We start from the raw sequence: 14,353 nt of genomic DNA, 5'->3' as shown, positions 1-14,353 counted from the left end.
ACAATCAGATTGTGATTCAGTCTACAAATCCATTGAAAAAAAAATATATATATATATTTATATATATATATATATATACAGTATATATATATGTGTCTGTATATATGTGTATATATATATATATATATATATATATATACAGTATATATCCTTTATTACACAACTGTAACCACACTTATTTTCAACGTTACAAAGATCTAAGAGGGTGAGGTATATTGTTGAATTTGCTTTTAGATACAATTGTAACTTAAAAATGATTTTTTTTTTTTTTGCATGCAGAAGTCATATATTGAACCATGATTTATACATTTGAAAATATAATAATATTGCAGAAAGAAATGCACACCTGAGGAAGTATGCACTGTGTGTACTGTGGCTTAGTGTATTATTTATTTACAAAATAGATAGATAGATAGATAGATAGATAGATAGATAGATAGATAGATAGATAGATAACATTATAATTAATTTCATTATGGCAACATGAACCTTTTATCTTACCATTGTAACTGTAAGTAAAATAACACTTCATTGACTATATTTTGCCCATGGGTTGAATGATTAATCTTCTTTTCTTAAATAATGCAGTGGGAGCCTAAAATGCCCCTGTTGTACCTGAGCAGAACCCCTACAGTATAATTAGACGTTAACCTTCACTACCCTATATTGAACAGAGCAATGTGCTCCTTTGCCAACAAATCAGTATGTTGCTTGTTAGATTAATTTTACCAGTGGCCACTATTCATTAACCTGAATGCACAGAGAAACAAGTAATGGGGTGGAGTCTCCAAGAGAGAAACAGGAACATGTCTGGAAACATCAAGACAGCTATAACTAAAAAAAAAACCATGATGCCAAACACATAAAGTTACACCTAAAATTCACACTGGATGATCAGAACATACATTACATAACTATCATAATGTTTGAAAAATTCTTCACGTTCAGTGGATATTAAGTTGTTTGTATGTTCAGTACTTAATGGACTGGCACCAGGCTCAGAATTAAATCTACTGCTGGGAAGGACGCCGGCTCAGTCGACAACCAATGGAATAAACCTGTCAGGAATGAGGACGTGTGTCTTCTATATACAGTGTGTGTAACACTATAATGGTGATGGGAGCTAACCAATTAATCACTCTTTCCCAATAAATAAGACATAAACGTGGTATATAAAACAAAAACGTTGTGACACTTACACGTGTCGTTTATGCGAGTTTCTTAAATCCCATCGAATGTCTTAGATTTCTGCTTTAACTAGCCGAAGTCCATTTCCGTTCCTTTCGGGGTGCTTGCTAACAATATACTGTACAGTATCTGATTGTGTATTCAATAGTGAAACATTCAATCCTCGCAAGACGACCGTTCTGAGGTTGGCGTAGTGTTAAGCGCTGCAGCCCCTGGGTTGGAATCCTTCTCAGGTCAGTTTGAATGTCCTCCTTATTGCGCGGTGCGCTTTTCTCCGGTTTTCCTCGCACTTCCCAAGCCACGTGGGTGTAAGCGACTGGCTCTGGGATGGACTGGCGCCCCGCCCAGGCTTGGGTGTTCGCCTCGCGCTAAGTCGTGTCCTGAATTGTGCTAACCTTGTTTTTAAATGTTATCTCACTTTACCTTGGCAGAACAGAAGTGCTGTCACTATTTTAAGAATATTACATCGATTTTAAGAGTCAAGCTGCATTATTTAAGACGGAGGGTGGGGGAGGCGTTGGTATGACGAGAAAAGCCTTGCCTTTACAGAAGTATTGACGCCGCCTTCATCAGGGGTGTAAGTATAGCCTGCGGCGTGCGTCGGGGTTTAATGTATAAACGTTTTCAGTACAGTGAAAATCGGTATGGATGTATTTTGAAATGACTGTAATGACACCACGTACTGCATACGTACTGAAATCTTTTCATCCGATAGCACCAGATAAACATTACTTAACATGCCGCAAGTCTTCCCTCGGGACGGGTGGAGGAACATCATTTTATAAAAAATTATCGGGGACTCGGCACATACCCAACTGAGATTCATTTTCTAGCTAAAAAGTAGGCTCAGTAATGTTAAAAAGAAAATGGGAACTGGATCTGTACAAATTCCTTGCGGTCCTGTCGTCCTCACTACATGCTGCTCTAATTTGCCGAGAGTTTGTGTGCACTAATTGAGTCAGGGATTAGTGGAAGAGAGTGCAATGAAATCCCTTTGGATTCCGCGGCAGTTGCTGTTGTGAACACATTATGTAAATGACCTTATCAAAGATACCCCGATTCTGCCCTTGGTAGGAAAAAGAAAATCTAACCTTATCTAAAGTTTGAGGCGATCAGAGAGGTTTTCAAGGCGTGAATAAGTAATGGCCATATTATTGTCTTAATTCTCTTTTCATAATTCATCCTCATTACAATCGCAGAGTATAGAGCAGCCCATTTTAAAATTCCTTTTAGGATTGTTACTGATATCGATCGTTTTAGTCATCATATTTTAAATATTTTATTTTGAAAAAAAAAAAAAAAACGTATTCCCATTGCCAGGAGAGATCAGCACGGTGGCTCAGCAGTCATCTCTACTCACGTTGGGACAAAATAATAAAACCCTTTGCTAAAATCTCCTTCCGTTCGTTGTCAATCTTGAGTTGGAACATTTGTCAATGAGTACTCCACTTTTGTCACCCGCACCTTAGTTAAAAGTGGGAGTTACATTTGTAGATCAAATAAATCGGTTCGATTGAGTGCGCTTTACGACAGGCTGGCACCCCGTCCAGGGTTGGTTCCTGATGCAAACGTCTGCTGTTCCCGCCGTCCTATAATCGGATTATGTGGACTGAGAATAAAAGGAATGATACTGTACTACAGGATTTCGATTAAAGATCATTTTATGTTATATATTTTTAAATGAATAACAAACCGAGTTTCGATCCACTCCATCTGCTTATAGGTTTTAACACTTAGACCAAAATCCGACTAGTCGACATTTGTAGTAGAACGAGTTAAACAGCACGTAGTGGAACAAGTGGACATTTGTGTTTCTTTTTCTCTGACATGAGTTCCGTGCTCTCATTGTAGATACCGGTTCTTCTATTATGTAAAGCAGGTTGCATCTGACGGCTGAAAACGGAATGGAGCAGCGATAAATCTTTGCGTATGCAGTCAGATGATTTTTTATGAGTTCACACAGCCCTGGCACGCTCCACGAACGCCGAGGTTGCTTACTGAAATAAAGTCAAGATAAATACAAATTACACAAACACAAACAAGCAAAGAATTGTGTGAATTTTAACACAAAACAATTCTCACATTGAGCATGCCTGTATCCGTGTTACGTATGAATACTCGTGTTGCTCATCTCCTGCAAAGATCATTCAACCGAAACCCGCCGCACGTAAAACTGGGAGATTTTAAGAGCATATATACGCCGTGCAACATAAAATGTAAAGGAATTTTGTCATACCTGGACAAATAGGCAGCCGGGGATTTGAAATTAAAGGCAGTCCACCTCCGGCAGACGCGGTAATAGCTTCAAGACGGCATTTACAATAGCTCCTTTCCGTGTATTCCGCTCGATTTTAATGAGCTTCTTTCTTTTTGTTACAATGTAGTGCTCTCGTGATTCAGTAAGGAGGGATGTTTGGAAATGACACACATGTAATTACATACTTAAGACATCGGAACTCGTGATGAACAATGTGCACTGACACGAAGAAACACCGGATCAGTCGTGTGAATCCATGTGGTGGAAGTCCAAACGCTTCACTCCAGACCTTTAATAAAACAGGTCAGGAATTGTCCGCTGAAGTAGTCGCATTAAAAATAGCTGTCCGCCAACTTCGGTGCTGAAACAAGTGTAATGGGAGCCGCTTTCCTGCTTATTCTCTACTCAGCTCCTTGTGTATTAAGCTCAAAATTAGCCCTTTTCTGACTTACCGGTAGAAATTCTGCATGAAACTGCTGTCTTTAATCTTGTAATGCCCAGATTTACTAGCAATGAGAAATGACTGATATTAGCTGAACGCACTCCCCCGTCGGAGCGGGGCTGAGCCTCTAAATCGTTGCTGCGGATCCCCAAGGCTGTCGGATTTCAGATGAAATGCACCAGAAACGAGGTGATAGTTGGCTGCCAAGCTATTCTAGTGAATTTCGCGAAGAACTGGCTCTATAGTATACTGATATCACTCCTCGGTGTAAGACATCCTTCGCCTTGTAGTGTGTGATGACTCACAAAAATTCGAATTTTATGTTGTCCGATAACCAGGAGTCACCGAAATACCAGCCTGTTTAGGAATGTGTGAATACAGCAACAACAACACGTTACCCTGGTTTATAACTGGCGTTCTGATTGCGTTGTATACATTATTATCTCGATCGGTGCGCACCCCTTTGAAGTTGAAAGCCGGACGTCGTTAATAAATTAGGAAATGTAATTTGACATCCCACAGGTGTTTCTGCATGTCCCACCGATGTTGCCAACTCAGTTCACATTGCCAGTTGGGTTTGTTGGAGATATCTTCCACTATACCCCCCGTTTTCACGTATTTGCAAGATCGTGTTAAATACGTTAAAGCTTACCAGCCACCAGCAGCAGTGAACGAGCTGGCGTCTCACCAATCCCCTCGTAACATATGCTGTACTCCCAGTTTATGCTGGCTTTGAGCTGGAGGCTGCGCAGGTCGAGTATTGAAGGTTTAAAGTCAAAGAGCAAAAGAATTACTGCACGTCCTCGGCTCACGTCCCACTCTGAGAAACTCCAGATTTTTGAAGACTACAGAATGTGGTCGACTCAAGCCGAACAGAATGTCAGTCAGGCGACAGCAGACAACGTTGTTTCAAGAAAAAGGCGTCCGAGCGATCGGCGCAAATTCCATTCACTCGGCTTGCTACTCCCAGTCTGACGTGCGTGCACATTAACGGGGAAGCCGTCCTTTTATCTGGGCTTCCTTTCCGCGTCTGCAGGCAAACGCTCTCCTCTGGCGACCGGAGCTTCGCGGCATTCGTGAGCGGCCACTGCAACGCGTCTCCCAGTGATCGCGCAGGATATTACAGCGCTCCGCTAATGCAGCCGCTGTCAGGGATATGAAATACTGCTTATTGCCAGGAGGCTCCGAGTACTAAATAATCTGGAATGTGTCCATTGATGAGAATCGGCTTCTCCCTGCAAAGGGGCTTGGACAGTGTTCGAGCAACGAAGTAGAGCGTGGATGTCTCTCTAGATAGTTGGAGTTTTAGACAGAGGATGCTGCCGTGACATTTTTTTCACCCAAAAATAATAAACCCGAATCTCTTAATTTGAATGTCGATCAAATCCACAACTCGGGATGCTAGCCTCTGTTAACTTCTTTTGAATGCATCTGTAAAGATTATAATTCCAGTCTAATCCTTCTTGATGTTATATAGCCCCTTACTTACCAAACATTAACATATATTCATAAAGCAAAAAGCAGCGTATTATAAAGTTGTCTAAGTCAAGGCAAACTAGAGTAGTATGCCCTTATAATTTCATCTGCTTAATACATTGCAATACCATCCGATTCTGTTAGTGCGTGTATCAATCTTAAGACATGGTTTGGACTTTACGAGGTGCATCAACGGTTCCCGCTGTGAAATGGGCCGTGTAACACCGTTTTATCGATACATTAACATAATATCCCGCTTTCAATTAATAATCGTATGACTCTACACCAGTTCATAATACCAGATGTCTTAAGCAGCTACACCAAGTTAAGCAGCTTCCAAATTGAAATGTCACATGACTCCGTTCCGTGCTTTTCTGCCTATATGATTTTTGACAGGTAGCTGTACAGCTGTTTTCGTTCGGACTTCCAAGTGAAATCAATAATTGCCCCCAAAATATTACGTTATTAAGTGTTTGCCATTTTAAGGATGAAGGCGTTATAATCAGCAATTTATTACACTTGTGGCCGTTACTATTTTGATATCTAATCACAGTGACTTTCAAGCCCTTAATAGATAACAACGAGCTATTAGCGAGAAGGTGCACGGCTAATTATTAGGTCATGTACGTCGGCTGCATTCTGCTCTGCTGAAAAAAAAATCAGTATATTTTAATGATGATATTCTCAAAAACAATCGTCTCCGATGTCTCCTCCATTTGGCAGGTGTGCATTTAGACAGAACACGCCTCCAATATTGACCACATCTGGCCGCTTGTTGTATTATTGTCAATGTGTTTAAAACCAGAGCTACTGTGCTGCCAGAGTGCCGCGGAGTTTCGCGCCGCCACCTAGAGATCTTAGATGGAAGGAAACGTATATTGGTTTAAAAACGCTGCACAAAATAAAATGTGTAATAAAGAGATTTTTAAGTTGTATATAGTCCTTTTGTCACCAGACATTTAGCTCGAAATTTCCTACTGCCAGTCTTGTTCGCTTGTACATGATGCTTTCTTGCAATTCCTTCGCATACAGCACTTAGTTTTTTCAAATGTTATGCCGTAAAAAATTCTAAACTTCCATCATATCACACACGCAAATCACCACACTGGCCCGTCGCCCATAAATTTAACTTGCCCATTTTACGGACTAACGATGAAATCAGTGGATCCAGAAAATAAAAACCTCACGGATAAACGGGGAAGCACTCTTAACCGATCTGAGCCAGCCCGACAGTTCTGTCCATGCATTAATCTAAACCCGAATTTGGAACGGCGTCCCGCGGAGCCTACCCTGGCAGCATGGACGGAGCGACAGTCCATAGTGGGCATCAAACACACACACCAGCAATCACTCATACTACGTTCTCAAAAGTAACGGTTCATCAATGGCACTTTACCGGGCTGTGTGGTTCTTCACAGAACCATGTTATTCTGGGGAAGGGGTCTTTGCATATAATTAGAAGTCCTTAATGTGTAGGCTACCGAGATACTAACAGATAAAGACAACTGAACTTAACATGTGTTATTGTATGCAACCAAAGTCATTTTAAAGCCAGGACCCCTCTGGTATTTCACAGATGTGTTATCATCTTTCCATTCATCAATTTGTTTAGCCCGTTTATCTAGGGCGGGGTTGCGGGGCAGCTGGAGCATCTCCCAGCAACCACCGGGCGCTGGTGTTATAATCTATTCATGGTCATTTATGGAACCTGTTACAGATCTAAATTAACAAATCGATCCCTCTGGAACCTTCATGTGGACAGTTCTTTAAGGAAAAAAAACCTGTCCCCCTGTGGCACGTCTTTGAAGAACCGCTTTGGTACCTTTATTTTTAAGAGTGTAGAACAGTAAATAGCCGCACACCAGTCGAGTAACGATTTGAAATTGAAGAAAAAGAACACGCAGGAAAAGGAGCAAAGTCCACACAGGCAGTAGAGTCCGAATCCGAATCGAGGACTACAAAGCCGGGGTTCAATGTGAACACTTCTTTCTTCGCTAACAGATTATTTACTGCCATAAATGTGTAAAAAGTGGCGAGCACTTCAGGCGACCTCGAATGTTTGTTTGCAGTATCCTATATATTGATGTGTGGTTTAGACAAATCCGTTTGAACAATTTAGAGCTGTTAACATGTCCGCCGAGAAGTGCGCACCATAAAAGTTAATTGAATTTTGCCGACACCTATATGAACACGACTTTTCCTCCACCAGGGCTCTGTCCTTATGTCTTCGTCAAACTACAGCCATGCTGTCTTGAAGTGCTCATTCATTCGTTGATCTATTTTACGGGATCATAGAGAGCTGGACGGCCTAGCGGTGCACCACAGGACTCACACACACACACAACTGTGCCCAAACTTTGGAGATTCCAGTCAATCGCATGAAAGCCTTTGAAATGAGGAGGAAACAAATGCAAGTTGAACTATCGCTCTTTCTTTATTAGCGTATAGCCTTTCACTGCGTACGCCATCTCTTTACAAAGCGCAGAATACTCCAGTACTCCACGTACTATGATTTAAAGCATCAGGATAATAAAACGTTCTCCCGGTGCCTACTTTGCTTTTCTCCTTGCATCCTAAAGACGTGCGTAGGTTTTTTTTTTTCTTTTTACATCTTTTAATTGGGTCCCGTGAGTGAATGTTCGTGTCTGCAATGGCCTTGTGCCCTGAACTGCAATAAGTGGGTTCGAAAACGCATATGAGATAGCACATTGCATTGCAACATTTCCAATATATTATATATCAATCATAGAGTAATAAGCATATCCTTAGGGAAAATATAGGGATAAAGTAATGGATAATTCAAAATACTGAAGGGAAAACGAGAGTTTTCAAGTGCGATATGAACTTGAATACCATGTGGGGCATTAGACACAACCTACGATGAGGGTTCCAGAGAGAAGGAGAAACAACACACTGTTAAAAATAATGGTTCTGAAATAGCACTTCACTGGGATTTATGGTTCTTCGTAGAAGAACTGCTTAGCAAAGAGCTGTTTCATTCAGGGTCCTTTGCTTATGAAATTGGCTCTTAGGGGTTTGAAATATACGGACAACACGGGCACCTTTAAGGCACAGTAGGCTACCAAAGTAGTTTGGGCCGCGCCTGCGTGACACTGGCCCGTGAAAACCTAACGGTACAGTACAGTCCGTGCTCAAACTGCTCCTGAAGTGTCCTTTTAAAATCAGGACCCTATAAGGTATATTACAAATCATCGATTCATATTATGGAATGCGTTACGAGTCTAAATACACAAATGTTCTTTCTAGAACCTTCGTATGGATGCTTTTTGTGAGAACCAGAACTGACTGCCCTATGGAATCCGTCTAATGAACCACTTTGGCACTGTTATTTATCAGCGAGAGCCTCCATCGCCGGCCTTTCGAACGACTTGTAGATTTTTTGTTGCTTTCTGTTGATATGTTACGTTTTTGGTTAATGAAACACCAGAATGATGATAACCTACAGGATAATACAGCCATGTATTTATGCGTTATTTTAAAGTATTGGGGGCTGCGTGCACTGATAAAAAGACACTTCTGGTGGAAACAATAACTTAATTTTTAACTTTCCATTCTTGTCCTATAGCTATTGAGACTTGACAGTATCGTATGAGAAATATGCGCCCCAGCACTAAAAACAATGCCACTCCTTACAACATGTTTAATGAACAGGAACAATTTTGAAAAATGTAGTTAAAGACATATAAGGAGTAAGCAGTGAGAAAAGGAAGGAACCAGCTGTGGACGCGCTGCCAAATTTGAATAATGATAATAATAATAATAATAATAATAATAATAATAATAATAATAATGCACCTTAAAAGGATAATTGTCTGCGTGTGTCCGTTCGGTTGCTATGTCTCTATCATTCCAGTAGATGGCGTATCATAAACATTAACACTGCTTTTACGAACATACCAAATGGCATATAATATATACGCATTGTATGGTGCACTGCAAACCGTTACGTTGTATCTACGTTGACTACTTAGATTTTAGCCCGTCTTAGACTGGAAGCACAATAATAATAATGCCTTTACCGTTATCTTTAAGTTGATAAATATTTATTTAGTAGCACAACTGGCAGGAAATTACACTTATGCTTTAAACATTAGATTAGTCTCGACTAAATACTACAAAGTATTTTAGATAGATAGATAGATAGACAGATAGATATGAAAGGAAACATGTTGGAAGGTGTTTTGTTAAATAAAAACGTTTATTCGAACTCTTGACTTTTGTGGTAAAGTTATGTCTGTGGTTTAGGGCTCTGCTATGCCCCCTAGTTGCTATGTCTCTGTCATTTCAACAAATAGCGCATCACACATATTTTTAGTAATAAAATGCACTGCATTTGTCATTCCAATGGATAGCACATCACAAACATGCACACTACTGTACAAATCCCATACCAAATGGCATATAACAGAGACATATGCATTACATGGTGCATTACAAACGTTAATGCTGAGGTCTGCGTTGAATACTTAGATTTCAACCCATCTTAGATTAGTAGCATTTTATATATAATATTTTTTGGGGGGGTCTGTAAATCTAGCATGCAATTTCTCATCAATTACCAAGGCTAGAACCTTGATCTTGGTCTTAACCAAAAGCCTGATAATTATGGTAATGCCAAAAAAAATGAAGATTGTAGCAACCTCAGCAAACTGATCTGCTTCTGCTCATACCATGCTTATGGCAAAGTGATACGCAAACAACGTGAAATAGCAGGAAGAATAAAAAAGACGAGTGACATCTGCTGATCTTGCTTATAAGTTCGAGGAACGTGTTGACTTTAAAGAGATTTAGTAAGGATAAGTGCGGGTGCCCTGATTTCCGTTCAGCTCAGTGTTAACCCTCTGCTTTGCACCAAAATAAAGTACATTGGAAAACTGGGTTAAATATGCATGGTCCAATCCAATACTTAGAAGAGCACTTCCATGCGGATATCCCTTGCTTGAATTTTTTATGTCATTTAATGAGTATTTAATAGCGATCTCCACGACGGCCTTCGGGGTCCATTGCGCGGCTTAGTTGAACTGACGAGTCTGAACTAGTTTGGTGTGTAAGTGATGGGTGCCCTGCAATAGCTGGTGCCACTCCAAGTTTGTCTTGTGCACCCAGGTTTTGGGTTATAACCATCCCAAATTCCGTGACCATGTGCTGAATGAAGCTTGTTCTGCTCTTGAAGGTCAGTGGTCAGCCACGACTGTCCCTTGCTCCTAATGCCAAACGGACAATCTCCGGGTTCAAGTGACCTTTTACTTCAACATAGGTGTTTTTTAATGTGATGTTTTGGTTTTTTTTTTTCAATATAATCGAGTACAGTGACAGCTTCGCTATATTTTCTTATAGTTAGAGTAATCATTTTTCTTTGCAGATGTTACATATCTTTTTAAATTAGAAGTTTATTATAAAACTCAGTGTCTCGAGTAGACGTATTCTGTAAATATTTGAAGACAATTCCTTAAACCCTCCTCTTAAATGCTTTTGCAATTGAGGGCGTTTTGTTTTTTCTACACTTTTACAGTAACCATGATTAGCATTAACAATTTAAGAGTTCGTCATTTTTGCAGATTCAACATTATAAAACTATTTCTTCCTCGTATTAACATACAGGTATGGTTAAAAGTCGCGTTTGTAGGCTTGCAGATATTCCTTGGGTGTAACGGACTCGGCAAATTACAGACAATTCTGTCCAAAGACGAATGCACTGTACGTAAGTGACGTAACCTAATTGTACGTTACAGTAAAGGTTTGGGAGGTTTGCTTATCATCTTCTGGGTAATACGTTCTGTGAATTCATAGCCGCATTTCTTATTTGTAATTTATACTGTAACGAGTTAATGTATAAATTGGGCTGCCAGCCAGACCCGTCCATTACAATTACAGTTCGAGCTTCTAACAAAAGGATTTGATTGAGAAGTACAAGAACGGGGAGGGGAGGGGGTCGCCCATAAAACACGTCTATAAAAGCATCGAGCTCCGCGCGATAAAGCAGGAGAAGAAGAAAAACGACGAAATCCATCATTTCGCGCTTCCTTCTTATCGGAAAGGCGAAACAAATGGTTATATTTAAAATTAAAACAATAACAGCAGCACGCTGCAGGCTGAGAGACGCGTTTCACTGGGTGAATGGCGTCCCCCACTTGAGCAGGAATACAACTGCTGGCGCTTGAAATCGCAGGAAATGCTTGATTTAGTTGTCCTATGGTGATGAAGACGTTCGCACTTTAACCACATTGAGAGGTGACACAGGTAGCCGCAAAAAGGTGGAGAGATGGTGATACTATGAAAAATTCGTCACACAGAAAGAATGAAGGAGGAGGTCCTCCGATCATCATCAGCAAACAATATGTAATTCAGTTTTTTCGTTTCCAAGAATCAATCCACGTTTCAGTTCGGGCACTAAAACAGTAACCCGTTACAGAAGGCGGATGATCGTGAAGTAGAATACTGATTTTTCTCCAAAAACATTGTCTGTTTCCCTTTATACATATATATTCCTCAAAAGCACATTTCGCCAAGCGGTGATTCAAAGGACTTTATATGCCATAGCAAGTGGCTGGGGTCGGGATGTGACCCCGCGGCAGAAAGCGCTGTGGTTGCAATCAGAGTAGCTGTCAGGGTGCGAGATTTTCAAAGTGATCAAATGAGTAATTAGTTTGATAAAATGCAAATGCAGTTCCGACAAGCTTATGTTATTAAGGCGATACCTTTTATGAGGGCGTCGAGGTGGATGAAAAGTAGAATGTTAATTTCATGGTCAACATTTAGATGCTTTAACCAGCAGATAACCCTTACCTATATTATCGTATATAAATTGTTTTATGTAAAACTGTAAAGTACACATGGAGGATTGGGAGCTCTACGGAAGGCATTATCAAAAGACTGGGTGCCAATACTTTGGGCACATTCATCTATAGTGGATCACTTCAGTTCTCAGAATATGCATGTCTTGAGGATATGGGACGGACCACTGGGATAAAAGCTTACACACACATTGAAAGGACATGCAGACATGATGGGGACCTAAACAGAAAACTGACAGATGGGTTCAATATTTTCAATTTGTATGTCTTTGCAAAATACAATAGTCAAAACCTTGGTGACAGTTGTGCAGAATAATAATAATAATAATAAAAAGACATTTTCTCTATTCTGGGTGGCTTGATCCCTTGTGTAACTATAAGCAATAGCAAACTGCAGGTCTCCAGGCTAATAACAATCCAAATATACAACTATAAGCAGCAGGTCCACAAAACCAATTGGTTGCCTTATGTTTTCTGGCAGAAAACACATAATATTCTCCTCTTTTCATTAAACCTGCCGCACTATGAGCTCTCTCTATCTCCTGATTAGACTCAGGGCAGCGGTCCAGCAATGCTTGTACATGAAAGAGGAATGTATTTCTGTGTCCACTTTGCAGTTTGTCTCACTCCTAGTGAACTATAAAACAGGCACAGCCATGTACAGCTCTGTAAGGACTCATAGTTGCAACCTCATAGCTATAATAATGCCAAGAGGTGCAAAAAATGTTTAATTTATTAAACAGATAACAAAACACAAGGGACGGATCAGCATAGGATGTAAACAGTGGCATGGCATAAAAGTGGACAAAATAGGAAAACAACAAAATGTTTTCACATCATTGCCTGCCTCAAGGATGTTGTTCCCTGTCCAGTGGAGTGGCTTGGCTGCTTGCCCACGTATCAAGTGTTCTTTTTCCTGAAAATAGGGTGATAACATAGTATATAATTAATCAGTGTCTTTGCAGACTTCCCTTTCTTTAGTAGGGTCTCATTAGGTATTATATTATAGATATATAGCCAGACAGACAGGGTACTATATGATAGATAGATAGATAGATAGATAGATAGATAGATAGATAGATAGATAGATAGATAGATAGATAGATAGATATTTGATATTTAAAATGACCTTTATTATGAACATTAACAAAATACACAGTCATAAGACAAAAAATCCCAAATATTCAAGATAAAACAAAAAGGTGTATATCAGACAACCACCACTACTCCCCCTTTACACTCCTCCTACTCCGCACATAAATATAACAATAGATAGATAGATAGATAGATAGATAGATAGATAGATAGATAGATAGATAGATAGATAGATAGATAATCAAAGAAACAATACATGAAAAAGGTGAAGTAATGACATCCCAGTTACAAATTCAGCTGCAGAGGTGAGTCATGTGAGGTTGAATGCCAATTAGCAGTGTGTGTCAGCTATAAAAGATGTCTGACAATTAGCACTTTGATTTGTGAGTTTAGCCTGCAACATGACACGACTATTAGAGTTCTAAACTGGCCAAATGTTGAGCTGCGGTTGCATCCGTCAAAAAAAAAACTAGAAAATGATTCCATGTGTCAAGGGGACAATCTCAAAAATAATGCCAGTAAATGCCCAACTTCGATAAACTAAACTGGTAAAGGGAAACAACAGTCACAAGTTTGAAGCTCACCATCAGGAACATGAGGATACCTCACAGAATAGGGTCTTCCACAAATGTACAGCCCTCAAGAATAAGCACACCATTGAGTCAGTACTTCTATGTTCCAGTCTCACCAAAAACTTAACATCTTCAGCTTCACAAAGCTGGAATTTATGGAAGATACCACTTGTATTTAAGGTCATTGTTCAAAGACACAAAGCTTAATTTAATAAGGACAAAACCTGCACCTTTGGGCAGTGGGAAAGGTGAAGGTTTTGTACTTCTGGCTACCGTTGACTTATCTTTGACCCTGTTTCTTACATCCAGACAGTTTTACATTTCATATTTTAAATTTGATAGGGGATTCAAAATGATATGGACAGCCGTCACATGGCAATTATTAGATTTAATGATGTCTCTGTATGTTTACTATATATAACAATGGCTAAGGAATATGAAGCCATTTTACAGAACCAGTACACCGAGTAGTGCAAAGACTATTCTGTGATGATAATGTCCCCATACA

At 39.9% G+C, this 14,353-nt stretch overlaps 1 protein-coding gene across 1 annotated transcript in view; it reads right to left on the bottom strand.

Annotated features, from left to right (window-relative positions):
* Positions 1-5,514, bottom strand: part of LOC120525960 (metabotropic glutamate receptor 4-like) — a 963,211-nt gene extending 957,697 nt beyond the window's left edge. Inside the window, 1 exon segment of the mRNA XM_039748705.1 lies at positions 4,540-5,514. The gene's annotated coding sequence lies outside the window, so the exon portion shown is untranslated.
* Positions 5,515-14,353: the final 8,839 nt, after the last annotated feature.

Source organism: Polypterus senegalus, chromosome 3 (genome assembly GCF_016835505.1).
Source record: "Polypterus senegalus isolate Bchr_013 chromosome 3, ASM1683550v1, whole genome shotgun sequence".
NCBI lineage: Eukaryota > Metazoa > Chordata > Cladistia > Polypteriformes > Polypteridae > Polypterus > Polypterus senegalus.
Note: the sequence above shows the minus strand (reverse complement) of the source record. Positions and strands in the feature narration are given on the sequence as shown.